Raw genomic sequence first — 21,542 nt, 5'->3', positions numbered from 1 at the left:
TATATATATATATATATATATTTAAAGATTTTATTTATTTATTCATTTGCAAGAGATAGAGACAGCCAGTGAGAGAGGGAACACAACCAGGGGGAGTGCGAGAGGAAGAAGCAGGCTCATAGTGGAAGAGTCTGATGTGGGGCTCGATCCCGTAACACCGGGATCACGCCCTGAGCCGAAGACAGACGCTTAACCGCTGTGCCACCCAGACGCCCCTAGACAATATATATTATACTTGATTCCCTAGGGATCATTTTCAAAAACTAACCAAAAATCAGTCAATGTAATTCTCAACAGACATCAAAGGACTCATTTCATATAGATCCCATTCATTTACAATAAAGCAATAAAATTAGAAATCAATTGCAAAAGTATATTTGGAAAATTTCAAATGTACTAAATAACTCATGGGTTATAGAAAATATTATAATATTTAAAGTGAAAAATAAAAGTGATTACATGTCAAAACTTCCCAAATGCAGCTAAGTTGGTAGTTAGAAGGGAATTTATAGCCTTCATGCCTACATTAGAAACTATGAAAGGATTTAAAATTAATGACATAAGAGTCAACTCAAGATGTTAGAAAATGAGCAACCAAGTAACCCAAGAAAGTGGAAAAAGAAAAATAGTGAGAGTAAGGATTTATAAAATTGCAAACAAAGACGTAATAGAGCATTAAAAATGCAAATTTGTTTCATGTTCTGGGGTAATAAAGCAGAGACATCTTAGACAAGATTTATCTAGAATTATAGGAAAGTTTCGTAAATAGCTTTGGTGTGAAAAGGAGAAGGTAAGTAGAGATGCAGGAACAATAAGAAATCCGTAACTGAATATTCTAAATGCCATCATGCCAGTACATTTCAAAACTTAGAGAAACTGAACCATCTTCTAGAAAAACAAAATTGGACAAAACTGATCTAAGAAGGGAAAGAAAGCTTGATTCAATCTATAAACATAAAAGGAATTGAATAACTGGTTAAAAAAGATTTTTATAATTAGTATAATTAGTTCAAAATGTGTGGGGGATTTTATAGGAAGTTTCATGGAATGATTAATCTCTATTTTATAAAAATTTTTCCAGAATATAAAACAAGAAATAGGGCACCTGGCTGGAGCTGAGTCAGTTAAGTGTCCAGCTCTTGCTTTCTGCTCCCGTCATGATCTCAGGGTTGTGGGATCGAGCCCCATGTCAGGCTCTGTGCTCAGCGTGGAGTCTGCTTGTCCCTCTCCCTCTGCTGCTTCCCCTGCTCGTGCTCTCTCTCTGTCTCTCTTTATCTTTAAAGTGAATAAATAAAATATTTTTTTTAAAAAAGAGAAATCTCCTTGTAAGAGGTTGAATAGTAGCGCCCAAAAGATGTATACATGTCCTAATCCCTGGAACCCACAAATACTATCTGGCAGGGCAAAAAAGGGACTATTCCTTATATGTTCATGGCAGGAGATATGTTTAAGGATTTTGAGAGGAGTTATCCTGGTTTATCTGGATACACAGTCTTATAAGACAGAGGCAGAAGGAGTTTGAGACAGAAGAGGAGGTGGCGTTGTGACCACAGACCTAGGATGGGGTGATGTGACCACAAAGCAAGGAGTGCCTGTAGCAGCCAGACACTCAAAGAGACAAGCAGTCGATTCTCCTTCAGAGCCAGCACTTTGAGTTCATGCTTGTCCGTATTTATCAAAGAGTACATTTCTGTTAAACCACTAAGTTGGTGGCAATTGGTTATGGCAGTCGAGGAAACTAATACACCCCCCCCCATCCCATTTTAAAAGAACAGAAGAATTTGATTCCTAAGCTCATTATGAACTGCAGGGAAACAAAAAGTTGTGTGGGAAACAAAGTTATCATAAATGGCTGTGATGTGAATGGTGTTTAGTCATAATATCTACCCACTGAATAGTAAGGGTAACCAAAAGTAGGACATACTGAGAGAATCAGGGCATGTATAGGGTTCGTGAATGGTAAAAGCACTAACGGAGAGAAGTCCTTACTATAATAATTCAATAGGATTAACATCTTGCCTCAAAGGGTAGGGAAGATGAACATCCTCTTTGTGGGCTCCACGGAGCCGCTGGAGTTTTCAGCAGGGATGTGACTTACTCAGATTTGTGTTTTGAAGGAGCTCACTGCCAGAATACAGGCGGTGGACCACGGCGACCTGAATGCAGATCGTGCAGGAATAGACAGACACAGCTGAATGTGCAGGGTGCTCAGGAATCAATCTATGGTAGTGGTCCTCGAAGTGCAGTCGCTAAACTGACAGCATGACGTGGGAATTTGTTAGAAATGCTCATTCTCAGGGCTTCTCCCAGGAACTCTGAGGCTGGAGCCCAGCAATCTGGGCTTTAACAATCTGGGTGATTTTAATGCGTGCTAACGCTGGACTGCCCCTGAGCCGCAGCCGTTTGGTGATTGATTGGATGTGCAGGTGGAAGGAAAGGAAGGGGAATGAGGACAATGTCCAATTTCTGGCTTGAGCAACTGGGCAATAAAGAGGAAAATAAAATTCAAGATAAACAACACACAAGTAGTTTGTAAGTGGAGTTATGTTCGTAGCGTACTGATACCCGGGGAAGGACCAGCTTAGTCTCGAGGAGTCTCTGAACAGCACAGTCTATCTTCAACGCCCATGAATGCGTTGGAGGCTTTCCATGGTCTTCCATATTTAACTTCTCCCCCATGCTAACTCTTGCCGAAAGTCAGTTTTTGTTTTATCAACAAATAGCTACAAAACCAGAATTCTTTACAATTCCTATTCAGATGAGGGCTCTAACATGCTGCTAAGACACCACATGGGAAGGAGTTTAAAGAAGAGGGAGACTGTTGATGGCAAAAGGAAGCCATCTCCATGAAATTGATCTTCCTTCTTTCAACAGTCTGTCTTAGGCCTTTAAATCTTTTCTGGTCCAGTCATTTCAGGGCACCAAAGAATGAGAAACATATGAATGAATAATTTATTTGTTTTAGTGACTAGCCCAGGTTTTAGATAACATATCACTAAAAGAATTATCATTTTTAAAGCCTGGCACCTCTGAACAGGTCACCTCGTTGCTGGATGACTACCAAAGCCTCCCAAACCTGGCTTCTTGCCACTTCATCCATTTCGCACACCGATGCCAGATTTATCTTCTTGAAGCCCCTGGAACACAACTAACTCCATAACTCCATTACTGAGTCTCTTCCCTTTTTTCAAACTCAATATTAAAATGGGTGAGAAATGTCCTATGTCCTAATAATATCTAGATGTATCCCCTCACGAAGACTCAGCGGGAAGAATAAAAAGAAAGAACTTAATTCTTAGCGCTTTTCTCTTTTATTTGAAAATCTGTTGGAAAATTTTGAAGAAAGGTTAGCTAGAGAAGTGCTTTGCATTCTGAATTCATATGCAAGCATACAATGGCAAATGCACACCTGAGAGACATTTCTGCCTGGGGTGAATCTGTCAAGCACCTTGCAAAAATATTGAGTAGACAGTGTTGGAGTTGGGGCTTTGCATGCAAAGGGAAAGAGCTTTCCATAGAGAGGAAAGTACACACACACCAGGCAAAGTCTCAGGTCACAGAGTGGAGTTATTCCTTTTGGGATGATCAAGGATCAGCCTACTACTGACCATCAAAGGACAGCACATGTAGCTTTGAGGCAGGTACCATTGGTTGGTCACCATCCCAGCAGACTGCAGGCTCTGCCTCAGCTTCCCAGTGGCCTCTATCCACCAGCCATGGGCAGTGCTGTCTTGAGAGGAGCATGGGGATGTGCACATCTAGATTTTCTCACAATCTGCATTCCTCAGCCGTCTTGTCTGAGACCATTTAAACACGTATACGTGGAGCTTGCTTTAATCTCTTCAGCACTGTTCCTCCCCCGTCTTCTCCTTAGTCTGATGAATCCTTTTTTTTCCTTCCTTCTAGCCAAGGGGATGGAAAGGTGGTGGTTTTTGTTTGGCTTTTTGTTTTGTTTTGTTTTTTGCTTTTACCCAAAGTGTTTTCCCCAAAGCTTTTATCTGTTTCTTAAGTTCATTCTTTTTCCTTTAAGTTTCAGTTTTTTTGAGAACTGAAAGGCAGAAAAGATTCTTTTTCTTCTGCATCTTGTTATCACCTTTTTATTTTGGAACCGAGGCAAGCAATTAGCTGAGACAAGCATAGCTTCTTGAGTGAGAGGAAGGGAAAACTGGAAGAAAATAATCTCTACAAAATGGCAGTTAAGAGTAAGCTGACCCATATGAAATTGTTAATATTCAGCCCACCTTACTGACAAAATAACAATTTCAAATTTTTAAATATTTTTGAAACCTTTTGTTACTACTGAAAGGTATATCAAGAAGACTTTACTATAGCTAAAATCACTATTTTAAAAAATGCAGTCCAACATGGTGCAAACTAAGAATTAAGGTACTCTTGGTCTAAAAGGGGGGCTAATTAAGGTGGAATTAATCAAAGAGAACTTTCTAGAAGAGGTGAACTTTACTGCTCTTAAAGTAGGGTTATGGGCTAGTAGGATAAATCGGGTCGGGCGTGCTGCAGGCAGAGATGGCTCTGGTGGGGATGAGTTGCTTGAAAGATAAAGGATTTGCAGTTCTAGCTAAACATGGCTCCCTTGGGCAGCACTGTGCTGTTGTGGAAGGAGTAGGAGATGGAGAATCGCATCACCTGATTTTCAGTCCTAGCAAGCAGGGAAGGCTTGGAAAACTCGTTAGGCTTTGTGACTCTGTATCGCCGTATCCATTGTAAAATGAAAACACCTCCTCAGCCTTTCTCACAGGGTTGTTGTCAAGATCAAATAAAACCATGTAAAGAGCTGTAAAAAATGCAAGTAATTTCTTTATAGCAACTGCTTTTGAAGTCTCATTTAGGCACAGTGTGGCTTCATGCATATTATTGATATCAAATTTGGAAAAGATGAAAATAAATTAAACTCATCTTCAGATGCCCAAGATATGTCACTATCATTTCAATTATGAATGATAAAAGAGAGACTTTAGCAAAACCTCAAATTACAACTCCAGGCTCTGGCTTGATAAATATTCTTTCCCGTGAAAAAAAAATACGCTGATTTTTCTTACATATTTCTTTTTCTTCTGCTTGTCTCTTTTTCTCCTCCTCCTTCTTTTTTTTCTTCTCCTTCTCTTCCTCCTTCCCCTCTTCCTCCTCCTCTCTCCTCCTCCATCCCAATTTGTGGAGCATTCCATGAAGCCAGATACGAGCTTCAGTACCTTATCGCCATTCTTTACGTTTAATTATACATTAATCTCTTTTCTGTACTCTTTCTGTTCTGTTAGCCAGCCTTTTGTGCTGCATACTTACTAAAACACATAAATCTGTGTAATACAAAGTTGTGGAAATAGTATATTTCATGGGGGAAAAAAAACAAGCTGTTTTAGGCCATCCATCCGTCTCTTCCCTCCATGAAAACCCCTCCTCCACCCTCAGGGTTTCTCTGGTCCGTGGACTTTTCAAGGCCTACAGCTGTCTCCGTTCAGTTCTGTAAGCCTGAGTTTCCACAGCCCGGGAGCTTGGCTAGAGCTCCAGGCGCGGGCCTGGCCGGCTCGGTCCGGATCCTGTCCTTGCAGCTGTTCCCTGATCCTTGGCGGCCTCCTGCTGCCGCGCGGCTGTATCACAAAGCCCTGGACACTTGCCGTGTTACTTCCCTTCCCACCTTACTTAACCTTTCATATTCATGACAATAACGGGCTCTAGGATGTTGGAGGCCCATCTGTGAGGGGCTAATTGATTTCCCTCCGTCACTCCATATTTATGTTTTCCCCCTTGCCTCCAGAAGCATGCTCTGAACCAAAGGCCACGCACAGCAGCAACTCATGCTGGCAAAATCCTGCTTTTATTATCCCTTCCCTGGCAACAGTTATTTATCCAGCTTGTCAAGTGACTGAGGACATCATGGCGACCATCTGTTTCCCTCTGTCTGAAACCTTTAATGCAGTGAGACTCCATTTTCAGGAGCTCCTCACTAACGCTGCTTGCCTTTCCCTCCATTCATGCGAGCTCAATCCAGCAGGATTTCTTCACCTGGGCTGGCATTTTCACTTCAGGCTTGTTCATTCGATTAGCATCCTTCTCTGGTGAATTAACCACTTAGCTTCCAGCGAGTGGTGTCTTGTTAGCTTTCCCTGAATCCTTGGATGAGTCCCTTTCATCTCCTCTCATCGATGCTGACACCATCTCTTGGTTCTGTTGCTTTAACAGAACCTCCTAAGAGCTCTCATCTCCCCTCCTGTTCTCTTGCAGTGTCCTCAGTTCAAGGCTCATCTTTTCTCGCCTGGAGGATGAAAACAGCCTGTTCTCCTGGTAGACAAGCCTCACCCCGCACAAACCACAGCTGCCAAGTGATTTTCTCCAAACACATGCTGTGTTCATGGCACTGCTTGGCTTGAATTCCTCGGGAATTTTCCACTGGGTTCAGGCTAAGCCCATCCACTTTGGTCGTGACACACAGCCATCTTTTGAAATCTACCCTGTTTTCTCTCTATTGTGTTATGTCCTCATATTTTTTTTTTCTCTCTCTCCACTTGAAAAGCCCTGGCAGTGGTTCTGAATTGGCAGTGGTAGAGGAGAACATGTGGCACTATCTGGAGACATGTTTGGTTGTCCTAACTGGGGGGGAACGGGGATGCTACTGGCCTCTATTGGGTAGAGGCCCGGGCGGGTGCTAAATATCCCACAGTGTACAACACAGCTCCCCACGGCAGGGAGTCATTGAGCCAACAGGTCAGTAGCGCTGCAGGCCGAGAAACCCTGTTCTAGCCAGACCAACTACTGGAGTTGTCTGAAGGCACCATGGTCCTTGCTCCTCCGTATCTTTGCCCAATGACCTTTCCTCTCCAGTGCATCTCTATCTCCTACCATTTGCCTCTTAATGTCCAATTGTCCTCCAAAGTTCAGCTCAAGAATCCCTTCATTTGGATTTCCTGACTATGCACAATGTCTGGTGCCCCTCTTTTGAGCTTTTAGTCATCCAAAATTTCAAGACACACACACACACACTATGTACTGTGATGTTAGGTTCTGGAACTAAAATAGCAAAATTAGCATAATCACTGCATTTATAAAATCAACAATCTCGTGGGGGGGGGGACAGGAAGTCATCAAATAAGCCTGCAAATAAATGTGTTGCCCAGATCTCTTCCCACCTCCTCTCTGTGTCCAGGACTCACTGCCTTTATTTTATTCATGAGTTCTGTTTAGGGGTCTTCCCTGGCCCTTGAGTTGGCAAAATTTTGTTTTGTTTTGATCTTGTGTTGATGCTTCTTCAAAACCTGTCTCAAGGGGCGCCTGGGTGGCACAGCGGTTAAGCGTCTGCCTCCGGCTCAGGGCGTGATCCCGATGTTATGGGATCGGGCCCCACATCAGGCTCCTCCGCTATGAGCCTGCTTCTTCCTCTCCCACTCCCCCTGCTTGTGTTCCCTCTCTCTCTGGCTGTCTCTATCTCTGTCGAATAAATAAAATAAAATCTTTAAAAAAAAAAAAAAAAAACCTGTCTCAAACACAGGACCAGAATCCAAATTCCTTAGCACCGGGTCCCGGGCCTTTCCCAATGGACCTTCCCTTTAATCACCCCTTCCCAACCTCTGCACCCATGATACCATCATGTTATGGCCACACCCTAGTTCTTGTAATTTTTTCTTCTTCCATCAAGACCCAGTTCAAGTATCCCCTCCTCTTCCCAGGCTCTCAAAACAAGGAGTTAGTTCCTCTGTTTGTGTGCACTCTTAACATGTGGTACGTATTGCTGTGTCAGCACTCAGTATAGAAAAATGGTGAAAAGCGTAGTGTCTGGAGTCTGACAGCTCCAAAGTTACTTAATCTTCCTAATCCTTAATTTCTTCATCTGAACAATAAATAATAGTGCCTCCCACATAAGTTTCTGAAAATAATAAATAAAATAATCCATGTGAAGTGCCCAGCATAGTATTAAGGACTCGATAAATGTTAATGGTTATTACTATCTATAACCATATTGTAGGCTATATAACAGATTCCGTAGCCTTGCCCCGGGCTAACTGCTTTTTTCCCTGAGGTTAGGAGCTGTACTTTATTCAACCCTGTAGCCCAGACACAAGAGAAGCCTGAACGGTAGATGCTTAGTGTGTGTTCGAGTTGAGGATGGGGTCTTGGCCCAGTGGCCTCTGCTGTAGCAATTTAATATCCAACATCAACTGAGCATTTACTAGATAGAGCAGCGGTGGAAAGCACTTTGCACAGATTGCCTCCCTTACTCCTCACAATCGCCCTATGAGATTGGTACCATTATTATCAGTTCCCATTTTACAGAAAACTGGGGCACGGAGAGATAAAGAGCCTGCCCAGAGTTACACATGAAACGCTCAGTCCACATTTAAATGCATGGAGTTTAAATCATTAGGTCTTTACTAAAATACTAGGTAGCGTCAATATTTATTTCGGGAATTCAGTGATGATGTAGTACAGCGGACAGAAAGAAGCTTTTTGACTAGAGGTAGATGATACAAAAACAGCCACTTCCTTTTCAGAGCCACCAAAGTTATTTCCGCTTTCCAGAAGCCACTCCCAATAAGAGTCGGGGTGCAGGTTGGGAGGATGAGGAATGGGAGGGATTTATCTTTGAACCCAAACCAGACACTTTCAAACGAGGCAGCTGCACCTTTGCCTTTGACATTCCCCAGGGTCTTCTATGATATACAATGTGGGAAATATGTAAAGGGGAGTAGGATAGAATTAGAGGGATGAGTGCTTCCCATCAGGAAAATTGACAGAAAAATCGTTTATTCACTCATGAATGAAGAAACTTCTTGGTGAAGTCCCTAAATAGAGATGACATTGCCCCCTAATGATACAGACCACCTAACTGCCAGGTTTTTACTGGGAGGTGAGGAAGAGAAGTGTTTAGGAAGTGTATAAAAGAAGTGGTCTCCACAGCACTTCGGTCACAGGCGGCTCCTCGAACAGGAGCTTATAGAGCATAACTCAACTATAAAGAGGACCTGGGGAGTTCTTAAGCTACCTGGGCTCCTAGGGCACCTATTTAAATTCTTAATTTTAGTCAAATGAGAATCGTCCCTGCAGCAAAATAAGGCGAACTACTGAGTTTCACAATTTGCTGTTAGAGAAAACTGTAATTAATCCTCCAAAAAGTCATTGGGATGTAAAACTTGCAGTACAGAGAGCAAATGTTATTAATGCTTTGAGCTTTTCCCGTGGATTAATGGTGCTGCTAGCTCATTCTAAGACACAGCTCTGGGGTCCAGGCTGGGGGCTTGGGTTATAGGGGATGCTATTGTAAGGCTGGCCTTATTAGGTGGCTGAGTCTCTGGCTCAAGGAAGAAAGATAGCTCATGTGTACCCTCAAATCTACTGAATAGTTGTGGAAGAGGGGGTGCCTCAGTGATATGCCTGTTTAATGGGTGAACGTGTCCTGTGCTCCTATTAACTAACTTTGCTCTCCACTCTCCTGACCGAGGAGAGTAAAGTCATAGAGACCCCAGAAAACCAAATAGAGTGGAAACAGCGAGCTCTCAGGCAGGGAGGGGAGAGGCAGGCAGAGATGAAAATAAACCACTTGGTCTATGAATTTGAGAGAAGCATTACCCTGATGGCCTCAATTTCATTGATTTGTGGGGAAGAAGAAATGTGTTGAAGAGGAGATAAAAGGCAACCACTTGACCTGCAAACAATCCAAGAAGAAAAACAAGTGAATTATTTGTGGAAGCTATTTGAGTAAATATATATCCTTTAAATATATATTATTTTATTGCTCACAATTGGGAGAGGTAGTTCCCCAAAGATAAATTGGGGCACAATTCACAATAAGGAAGAAGACAGATGGACACAAAAAAGAAGCAGATGTACTTTTCACGGATTATAATATATGGAATCACATATATCATTCAATATGCAGCTCTCAAGAAACAAGAAAGAAAAACCAAATCTGATCCTATATGTACACACAAATCTTTAAGTAATTAAATTACAATAAAGTATCTTTACCATGGGGACTAACTGAACACAATTTGGTATTTCAGGTTGTCTTACACATACAGAAGTTTCTTAGATATTTATTGAAATGATCAATGAATTTCTTAAATTACTAGAGATGTGCTTCATAATTTAACCAAACCATGAGTTCTTTATTACAACTATGTGTATTACATAATACCTATTACATATTGAATTTTGCTAGCAAAGTACTGATTGTTATATATTATACATGCAATGTATAGCATAGGAAATATATAATTATATAATAGAGTACATTCACATTACATGGTTATATATCATATAATTATATATGAAATTATACTAGCAAAGCATCAACAATAGATATTTCTGGTTAATAGAATTCTCTAGTTGACAGAATTTTTGGTAAGACAGGTTAATTTTTATTCTTGGCCAATGAAATAAATGATTTAGAGTTAAGTGCCTTGAATGGCCAGGGAATCTGGGGAAATAAGTTTTACTTGAAGACTTATTTTTTGATCTCAATTATACCTGAGAACTCAACTCCTTCAGTATCCATAGATTTACTTTTCCCTGGAAACAGCATATTTTAACTCTGAGCCCAATTATCCTCAGTAGTTCAGTCTTTGCTTTGGTTTCAGAGCTCATCTAGACAAATGCTTTCTCTGGAATATGTTCCTTCCCTTGTAAGCATGAAGCAAATGAATCAGCAATCAGAAAGACAGCCAGGGTATGATTAGCCAGAGTGTACTGGATAAACAGTGTTTTAATTCCCCACATGTTGACAAAATTTATAATATTGCAAATTGCAAAATTCACTCTGGGTTATTCAGGGGAAATTAAAATTAAATACTGAGCACTATAACTTTACTGCCCTCCTGGCCAGACTTGAGCATCCAGATGGCATTTATTCATTGGCTAGCATGGCACTGTGGGTCTCATGGATCCCTTGACTGGGGACTAGGGACCTTGTACTGGCACCATCAGTGGCACCTGGTTCCCATATTTATTCCAACAGTGTGCCTATTGTGACCATAAGACCTGATGTGAGGTATGATCCTGCCACAAGCATCGTATAGCACTCGGTCCCTGGATGACACCTCCAGATTGAGGCAAAGACCATGGGAGCTTGCTGGATGTAGTTGGTGGAACAGAACCAGCATGTAATCAAGTAGGCTCATCTGTCAGTAAGGAGGCAGGACTGGGTGAGAGGAGAGACCAAGGAGACAGGAGAGTAAGCTTGTCAGGCAAACAAGGGGAGGAAAAGGCAGAGGAGATTATAAAAAAGAGTGGAGAGAGGGGGACAGAAAAAAAACCCGTTTTACAAGGCATAGAGGGAAAAGCTGAGTCTGAGAGGGAGAGACAGACACAAGGTGATACGACAGTACTGAGCGATAAGACTGTCTAAACCCATCCCGCCCTGCAGGAAAGAAGCCTGGGTACTCCTCTGGGCACGTGCACCAGCTTGCTCACAGACTAGGTGATCTGGCCAGGCTGCTGCCTGCGCTGGGGCTGCTGGTCCATAACAAGGGCTCGGCAGGCGAGGGAACAGTGAAAATAACAATGGGAAAGCCCAAGCAAAGTGAGGACTGGTTATGTATGTTTCCATATAGGGAAATGTAAGAGTCCAGAAGAAGAGTGAGAAAGGCTCTTGTCTTAATTCTGCCACTAATAATACAGCAATGGCACCATTTACTAAGCACGCTCTTTTCCAGGCATCGGAGGGAGCCAAGGGTCTCGCATGGGCCCTCCTGTCTAAGCCTGACACCAACAGTATGCGGCAGGCCCTGCTGTCTTCCCTCTGGCATAGGACTGCACCAGAAGATCTTTGGGAACTTACCCAAGATCACACAGCAGTGGGGTGAGGGGAAAAAGGAGGAGGGGAAATCTGGGACAGGGGTCAGAACCATCCACATGTTCAACCCATTTCACTGGGTTAAGATTCTCATCTGACAAAAAAAATTAGAACTACAAAGCCCTTGACTTCCAACTAGGGAATGGATGCTACTGAGATTGTACGTGGCTCAGGGCTCTTTGTCTAAAGTCTTTCTCCTTTATTTATTTTCTTAAAGATTTTATTTATTTGAGAGAGAGCATAAGCAAGGGAAATAGCAGAGGGAGAGGGACAAGCAGACTCCTTGCTGAGCATGGAGCCTGATGCAGGGCTTGATCTCACGACCCTGAGATCATGACCTGAGTCCAAATCAAAAGTCAGACTCTTAACCAACTGAGCCACCCAGGTGCTTCTCAGGTCTTCCTCCTTTAAAACGACTTTTTATATCATGGGGGAGAGAGTGATACATATACATGTATGTCAGGAGAGTGACGTAAACACCAGAACACACATTTATAACTAATTTTCCTATTTTATTCATGAAACCTGATGAAGAGAAAACTTTGTTCTAGAAACATAAATGGCCAAATTGATGCACAAGCTGTGATGGGTAGCCTACAAGGTCCAGACCTTTTGCCAGAGAGGGGAAGGTGACTTCTTGAGAGTGAATAATGGAGCCTGTGTGGGTCTGAAAGGAAGTATCACACTCACGCATGGCAGCTTTGGTCATACCCACTCTTTCCTAAATCTTACAAACGACTTCCTTAGCACAGCCATGACATCCTGCCTGCTGCCCGAAGTCAAAGCCAACACAACAGCGGTGCCCACAGCAGGCACCGAACCATCAATGTGTTGTCTCTAATCTATGTTAAAAGCTCAGTGGAACTGTAGCCCAAGGCAATTCCTGTCTCTCGTGGGATCTTTTCTTACTGGTATGGGTGGGGCTGCTCTGTAGGCAGAAGGTGGATAAGGGCAGTGAACCAAGACGTGGGGAGGGAGAGATCTGCTTCCAAAATATTTCTAGGCTATCCCGCAGCCGCATTCCCCCACACCACTCGCAAACAACCCCTCCCCCCACAGGTACAGGGGAACTTTAAAAATAATGTATCTCTTTTACTGTAGGTTTTCTTGAAGAAGGGACACAACAAGTCACAGCGGGGCATCCTAAAATTTCTTTTCTTTTTTTTTTTTTAATGATTTTTTTTTATATTATGTTAGTCACCATACAGTACATCCTCAGCTTCTGATGTAAAGCTCGATGATTCATTAATTGGCGTATAACACCCAGTGCATCATGCAATACGTGCCCTCCTTACTACCCATCCTAAAATTTCTTGTGCCTATCTTCCTGAGGTCTTCATGGGGGTCACTCACAAATGTCTTCTCCCAGATTCTCTCGTCTGGGTCCACACAGTGCTCACAGCATCACTGGGCTGTCCCCTCCACGTCTCTCTCACGGCCAGCTTGCCTCCTTCCACAGCCTGGGGACTGGCAGCCACAGGGCTGACCTGCAGCTGCTTACAGCACTCAGGAAATCTGGTCAGGTCTGATTACTCGTATTCCAGGGGCAGCCCCCTGGAAAACTGGTGAATCTAATTTTAAACCTCATTATTAAAAGAAAGGAAGAAGCTAAAAACAGAGACTGGTAGGAACAAGACTGGGAATCCTGAGACAATTAAGAAGTGAGAGGGACAAGAACGCTTAGGGTCAAAATGATACACAGATTAATGGGTGTTTTAATGAGTGGTTCATTAGAAAATTGGGATAAGGCAAAGAAGAGACAGGAAGAGAGACCAGTTAGGATATTTTAAATATAAATTGAAGCAAAAAGAGCTAGACAAATTAATGTCTTATTTGTTTATGTTGAAACAGATTAAATGATTAAAATCGTACAGAATATAAAATATCAACTATAAATATTGTTCATAATATCCAATGGAGAAATGATATTTTAGCCAAAATGCCATTAGTGGAATCAAAAAAAGATGGCCCCAGAATTCGCTGTCCTTGGAGAGAGATTTGCAAGAAACTAGTAGAAGAATCTTAATGACACAGACCCTGTACTTTGCAGTGTGGTGGGGGAAGGGACCACATCTTCACTGGAGTGTTCGCTCCTTCCTCCCTCCCTCCCATCCCTGCTAAATGGAGATCAGACACATGCGTCAAGGGGACTCGGTCACTTCATCTGCATATGAACTGTTATATTAAGATTTGCTGCAAAAAAGCCACCCATTAAGTGTTGCCTCTAAAGAGGGAAAGGAGTAGAAATAAATTACCAGCTGAAGGACATTTTGGGAAGGGATCTTTTGAGCATTCGTTATTACTATTTACAACGAATTGAAATCAATTGTTCTGGTGCCTCAACTCTATCTGGTTCAGTTTGCCCTTGGGAAGGCTTTATTTCTTCCCACTGCTGAGTCAACAAGTAGGGTACTAACTTGTTAGCTCTGTGAAAGGGTCTACTAAGAGGCCTCAGTGAGGTAATTCAGTTTTCAAAACAGACTGTGTTTTCACGGGAAGGCAGAAATGCGAGCACTCCCCTTCTGAGCGTAGCAGAGTGATGATAATTTGGGCTGGGAAGGAGGCAAGACACTCATTGAGGGAAAAGTTGGCCAGACTGATGGTGCATGAAGCTGAGGGTAGTTTCGTGAAGCAGGATCTAGACTGATGCCAACCACGCCATCTGCAAGGGAATTAATCATCCCGTAGCTTCTGCGACTCTCACAGGAAAGTATAGCCCAGCGTCATCAAGTTTTCTTCCTATACATTTGCTGTATCCCAGAATTTTTTTCCTAGTTCGATATACAATTGGATTATGAGACTTGAGAACACTGGAAAAAGTCTTACACTTGAAATGTAACCTACAGGAGCCTGCCTTTGTACCTGAAATCCCTACACCCATCATTTCTAAGATTATTAGCTTTGAAGGCAGCTCTTGAATGATAATGTTTCCAATTATTTGTCATAAATTGAAGTTGAATTAGATTATCATATGACTCATAGGAGAGACCAGGATACAAAAGAATGGGACACAGGATGGGTCAGTTCTGATGGGAAATTAAGGGAAGGAGACGCGCGGAAGGCTACGTGCTTCTAGAAGGGTGGGTTCGTGGAAAGAGCACTGAACCAGGAATCAGAGGTCTGGGGTTTGAGCTTTCTCTTGGTTTCTTATTAACTACCTGGCCTTGGTAAGTCATTTGGAATTTCAAAATTCCAATTTTCTTACTATAAAATTGCCATAATAGCATGTCCCCTAATAACCTCACAAGGCTATTGTGATTGTAACGCAAGGTGGTCAAAGGCAGAGCCAGGTTTTGTGGGGCCTGAAGCTTATAGAATTTGGGGTATGCTGGTTAAGAAAGAGGAGTACTAAATTATAAAAACAGAATTAGGTATAAATGTGGGAATCTAGAATAAGAAAAGGAATCACAATACATTATGAAAACTATATATCCAGCTCAAGTTTATTTTAGCCAAATGTCAAAAATACTGCAAAGAAAGTGGCCAGGAAGAGACATGTGACAGAAGGTAAAGAGAGATTGTAACAAATTGCAGTTAAAGTACTGACTTTTGCAAATTTTACAAAAGCACGGAACACGAGAACACATTGCCAGGGTCTCGGAAGGGACGTGTACCTGCCAGGTGCCCCCAAACCAAAGCTTCCTAGCTTTGAGTTAAATCAGTTTCTGAAGTGATGTTTGTTAAAGGTCTTTGTGAAATGGGAGGTACAATATAAATGAAACGCATTGTTTGCATTTTCTCCATTTCCAGAGTTGTTGCCTGATGGGAAGTCTATTTAACAGGCTGCTATTCTAATACCATTAAAGTAAACTTGATGCAAACTGGGGTTTAGATGATTTGTGTCACAGCCACACTCTAGATTATTTGGTTAAAAATGAATATTTACTCAAATTTCCCAGGTCAGAATATATACACCCAATTGCATTTATAAAACAGGCTTTAGATTTATAAGTGATTCGTATACAGTTCATAGAGCTTAAAATACATACTTTTATTTGAGCCTTGGATCATCTATTGCTATGTAACAAATCATCCCCAAACTTTATAGCTCAAAACAATCATAATCATGTATTATTTCTCCTGCTCTCTGTGGGTATTTGGGAGTGGTTTGGATAAGTAATTCTGGTACGGGGTCCCCCATGTTGTTGCAATTGGATTTGGGTTGGGGCTGCAGTCATCCATGGGCTGCAGTCATCCATAGGCTGCAGTCATCCATAGGCTTAACTAAAGCTAGAGGATTTACTTCCAAAGTGCTCACATAGTTGGCAAATTGGTGCCGGCTGTTGGCCAGCAGCCTGTTTTTCTCCACGTGGGATTCTCTCCAAGGCTGCCCGACTGTCCTCACAGTGTGGTGGCTGGCTTCCCCCAGAGCAAGTCATCCAAGAGAAGGACAGAGCCAGTCGAGTCATGGTGCCGTTTATGACCTAGCCTCAGGAGTCATCAGTGTCACATGTCTTGCATTCTGTTGGTCTAGGAAATTAAAATTCAGTCCAGCGAAGAGAGAACAAAGACTTTGTCTCTCAGTAGAGGATTATCCACATCCCATTTAAGAAGAGCATGTAGAATGGAATATATATATTGGTGCATCCACCTTTGGGAAAGAGTGTGCCATAAGCCTCATACACACTGGGGACATGGGTAGGACAAACATTTTTATCTTTCATCATCAGGAGGGGACATTTCAAAGCATTTTGTCAAGAAGCTGGATAGGCCTAGGTTCAAATCTGTTCCCTATAGCTTATCCTCTGAGTCATGCTGGGAAAAGTTCCTTAACCTCTCAGGATTTCTGTTTCCTTATTTGTTAACTCTAATTCATGATGGCAGTCATAAAGCTTAAATGAGGTAAGGTCTGTGAAGGGATCAACCCAGTGCATGACACTTAGTAAATACTGATAAATATTGGTTTACTTTGGAGATCAGAAAAGAGCAAATGGAATGTGAAGCAATTTCTCATTAAATAATTTCTCAAGATCACAAACTATAAAAAATCAAGTTATCAAAGCAAAATACTTTAACCTGGAGTTCAGTAATTTCTTCATTATCATAGAGCACTGAAAAATGCACTCACATGGCAAATAAATGACCCATACTTTGTGTTTGTATGTGATTTATATATGATTTCTTCAGATAGCTTGATTATAAATAGGAGCCCTTCTTTTAGTTTAACTTCAAATAACCAACTGGAAGATTAAAACTCTTCCGGATCCAGGGCCCATTATTTCCTTTTGGATGATAAATGTCATCCCCCTTATTGATGATGGAAGCACTGAACTTATGAATTACTTTTTAATTATTCAATTTGATAGGATATACAATATGTAAAATTAATAGGAGCCTCGGTCAGGAGCAAATTTCCATTTTTTCCCTTAGTTAACAGACTCGGTATAAACAATAATACAGCTGAGTTTAGCACACAGGAAAATGTTATCATATTTTAAAATTGTTATGCATATTAGCTAATTGTGTTCTCTTTTTTGAATATTAAAGGTGATTAAAGGGCTTTGTTTGCCTAGGATTATTTGGGCCATATCTGTTGGGAGGCTGAGGGGAAGGGTTAACAGAAAGTGTTTAATGCACTAAGCATAGGTATAATGTTTCCATAATTCATCAGCTCTACTTTGCACACCTTCCTGTGCATTTATGGAGTCTGCATACATTATGCAGTGATGGATGGCATGCTGATTAAATAAAATTTGCTGCTCTTGCCAAGAATACATTTTTTTCACATTAATTTTAAAAATTCTAAATGGTGTCCTTAAAAATGACTGTTTATACCAGAATTGAACACCGGAGTTAACTGGAGTTATTAGGAATGGGACAAATACAAAGTTTGCTTACCCTTGACTTCTGCAGAGGGTGCTGCGGCGGTGGGGGAGGTAATCCTCCCCACCAAGACCAAGAAACAAAGCAAATTAAGGTATAAAGCCCAATCTCAGACTTTCAGTAATTCTTGAGTTCTTCACAGTGTTCAAAATACTGTGCAGGGTGTCGCCACCCCCACGGAAATCAGTGATACCAGGAAAGCGATCCTACTCGGTCTCGCACCAGGAGAATCCCTGGGTACCTTCACATGTTAACAGTTCTCAGAAATCAAATAACTGTATCCATTTGGCTTCGTTTAACTCAGTGTTTCTGAAGTGTATTTGAATGGGGCATTCTTTTTTGTTGTTTTTTCAAAGAACTTCTATTGACCGTCATCTCGGAGACTGTCGTCTTCTTTTATGGGCTACGCTCTCACTATTCTAGTGCATGTACATAATACCATTTTACTTAGCAAAGCTCCTACGGATGGATATTTTAGTTGTTAGCAAATCTTTGCTCTTTTAACCGCCCCCCCGCCGGCCATTTGTAAACTGTAGTCCATGTCCATGTAGTACATGTCTTTAGGTAGATTTCTAAAAATGGGATGTGTGGTCTTGACCTGGTCTTGATGTGTAAGCCACAGATGGAGCTCCTGAATGTCACCACGCCTCTCGGTGGAGACCTGAGTGCTGTCCTGTCCCCTCTGCAGGGGAAATCTTATGGTGGCTCCACGGTGACAATTAAGGGCAAGATGCCCTGACGTTCAGGGACAGACAAAGCCCCATCTGTTACACTTCTGTGGAAGCCAGCTCTCTCCTTCGCCCTGCTTCCATTCTAGATCTGAATATACATTTTCATCAAGTGTAGAGTCAGCCACAGAGGCAGCAGGTGAGCATGTCTGGCTTCCTGGTAGAGAAGAGCTTGGGATACCGTGCATGGTTGCCCTGGATTGTACTCAGGCGGCAGAGTTAACCGCACAAGGCACCAGGTACACACTCCCCTGCATCGCCCTCTGCCTAGTGCTTTCAATCCACTTCTTACTCACTTTCTGCTATTGGCAGTTTACAAAAAGAGCGGCCCCTGGAGCCTAGAGAGTAACTCTCCAAAGTCCATCTGTTTCCTAGTGCACTACTGAGACATCTCTATTTCGTTTTTGGCCCCTGTTTTCATTGGTGAATATAATTTCTCAGCCAACATTTGGGCCAAATGATTCATTTGCAGTTGGAAATCAATATAGTCTTGTGTATAAACATCATCGTTTGTGTATTTTGGAAAAACTGATTCTACCCCGTTCTCATGATGACTGATATTTGCATAAACCCTGGCCTAACTATTTTATCGATTACTTTCCAGAGCAAACCTGCATCGTCTGTGCCCCTGTATTTGAACATCACTAGCTAGCACCATACTCACTCTTATACTCAGACCTCACTAGCGGACACCGTTCCTCCTTCCCGAAATAACTTCTCTTCTTTCTCCCTTTTCCTCACCCCTGTATCCTTCCTCTCCAATTTCATTAACTTCGTCTTTTCCTCAGGACTTAGATCCTGTCTAAAACCTTGCAGACACCAACTACCACCACCCCCACCCATCCTAATCCAATAGGGTCTTTCCCCACATTCTACTAGGCATCCACCGTATTTAGCCTTGTATTCCCATTTATCTTTTTTAAAAAAATGTCTGTGCACTTTGTCTTCAACTGGACTATGAGCATCTTGAAGTCAGTGACTGTCTTTTCATCTTTTCTAACTTAAGAAACATACAACCTCCTTCATTTTCTAGAGTCCATAGGACAAAGGCACAGATGGTGTGTGTGTATGTGTGTGTGTGTATTCATATATATTCCATATATATATATATATTCAAGTCAGCATAGGACCTATTGAGTAACTCTCACCATTTTCGGTGGTTCTCCTCTTCACTATTTGGACTTTTTTTTTTAATATCACGTATGACAGGCTCCCACTTAGCCATGGTACTTAGAATTTTCTTTCATTTTTCTTAAGGTGGCTATTGCATTACCATGCTTAAAAACTATGCGTTTATATATTCAAGAAATTGGAATGTCTCACTGCAAATATGTCTCAGGATTTTAGGCAATGAGAGTGGCAGGGGTATCTGTTTCAGGTATTGAGTGATGGTAAATTAGAGAAGAAAGATGATTTTTTAAACATTTATTGATATCCTACTATGTTCCAGAGCTCATCTTAGGTTCTGGAATCAAGCAGTGAATAAGATAGACACAGTCCCTGACCTCATGAAACAAATACATTGAAGATATTTTGCTCTTGGAAAACTATGAACCCAACCTTGAAAGCTGAGAGAAAAGAAATATGAGTAGCCATTTGGAATTCTGGGCATAAAATATATGCATCACCTATTTTATGCAGACATTCTAGTACGTGGTTGCATAAAATGGTGCTTTTTTTATTATTCTTTTATGGATTGGCCATAGACTATGCAATACAAGTGGAACATAAAAGAATAATGGAAAAGACGAGACCTGACTAAATAAATCCTTGAAAGCTTTTTTTTTTAAACACTCTGTCATGAGAATAAATTCCCTTTGCACCATTTTTTTTTCTTCTTTTCTTTTCTAGGTCACCAGAAATGAAAATATATTAGGAGAATGGCATGGGCATTAGAAATCTTTGCAAAATCTCCCAAGCCAACACTAGACCTTTAAGAACCAAAAAGAAATACTCAAAATGAATACACTGGGGGAAGGGCACTGAATAGCATTTGAAAAACCTGAAAATAACCCCCCATTTGTCTAGGCTGGTGGCTATTACTATAATCAGGAACTGAAGCCAAACAAATGAGACAGTTTTAGTGACAGTTTTCAGATTGTAATCGTGCATGTCATGAACACATAATAAGCATTAGATAATCCTCACGATAGGGGTTATGGGAATGTTCTACAGAATAAATAAAATGAGGCGGTTAGAGCAAGGCAACATTTACTGTGAATTTGGGCTCATATGTATGAAACAACAGGCTACAGATGTGTCATTTCCATAATACGATATGAGATAGCTCCTCATTGTTAGAAATTTCTGAGCCACAGTGAGCGATAGATGAATGATTGGGAGGTAGAATCTGAATGCTTTATGATAAAAATGAGGTATTGATTCGGTGAGATTTTAATTTAGATTAGTTCACTTAGAAAAAGTAATAAATTGAAATGTACTCGACACAGCTCACATTCGAAATGACTTATCAGGATCCCAAAATGAAACCTTAGGCAAGCAATAATTTTAACTGTAGCACTCCCCCAAGTCACCCACATTAAATTACAGCATCTTTGCAAATAATTTGGACAAGAACGAGACAAGTAGTATGTCTCTGAATGACGGGTGGGAGTTTGAGTTTCAATGGCAGAAGAAAAGATGGGAAAAGAACTGGGAGTAAGTGTCTGGCCATAATAAATTAGGAAGACAAACATCTGAACTATTTGAGAAAAGTGATTTGACGTAAGCCATGCCATATATTTGCCTGATGCCTCATTCACTTTGGTGGTTTCGGATGGTCAGGTGAAAGGCATTATCTGTAGACAAATAGAGAATTAGATCTTTTTGATTCATATCTGGATTCCTTGCGATTTTAATTTGTCGGTGTTCAACTTCGCTTTGAAAAGAATTTTTCACTCTGTGTTTTTAACCGTTTATATGTGCAGCTAAGTCAAATAGTGCATGTAAATCCGCTAACACAAAGGTTGGTCTATAGGAGGCTAATAATAATAATAGTGATTATGATAGCTATCAGTGTTTGAGCTCTTATTATAAGCCAGACACTGAGCTGACCACTCTTTTTTTTTTTAATATTTTATTTATTTATTTGACGGACAGAGAGCACAAGCAGGGGGAGCAGCAGCAGAGGGAGAAGCAGGCTCCCTGCTTAGCAGAGAGCCAGACATGGGGCTTGATCCCAGGACCCTGGGATC

This window comes from Ailuropoda melanoleuca, chromosome 9 (assembly GCF_002007445.2).
Source record: "Ailuropoda melanoleuca isolate Jingjing chromosome 9, ASM200744v2, whole genome shotgun sequence".
Taxonomy (NCBI): Eukaryota; Metazoa; Chordata; class Mammalia; order Carnivora; family Ursidae; genus Ailuropoda; species Ailuropoda melanoleuca.
Note: the sequence above shows the minus strand (reverse complement) of the source record.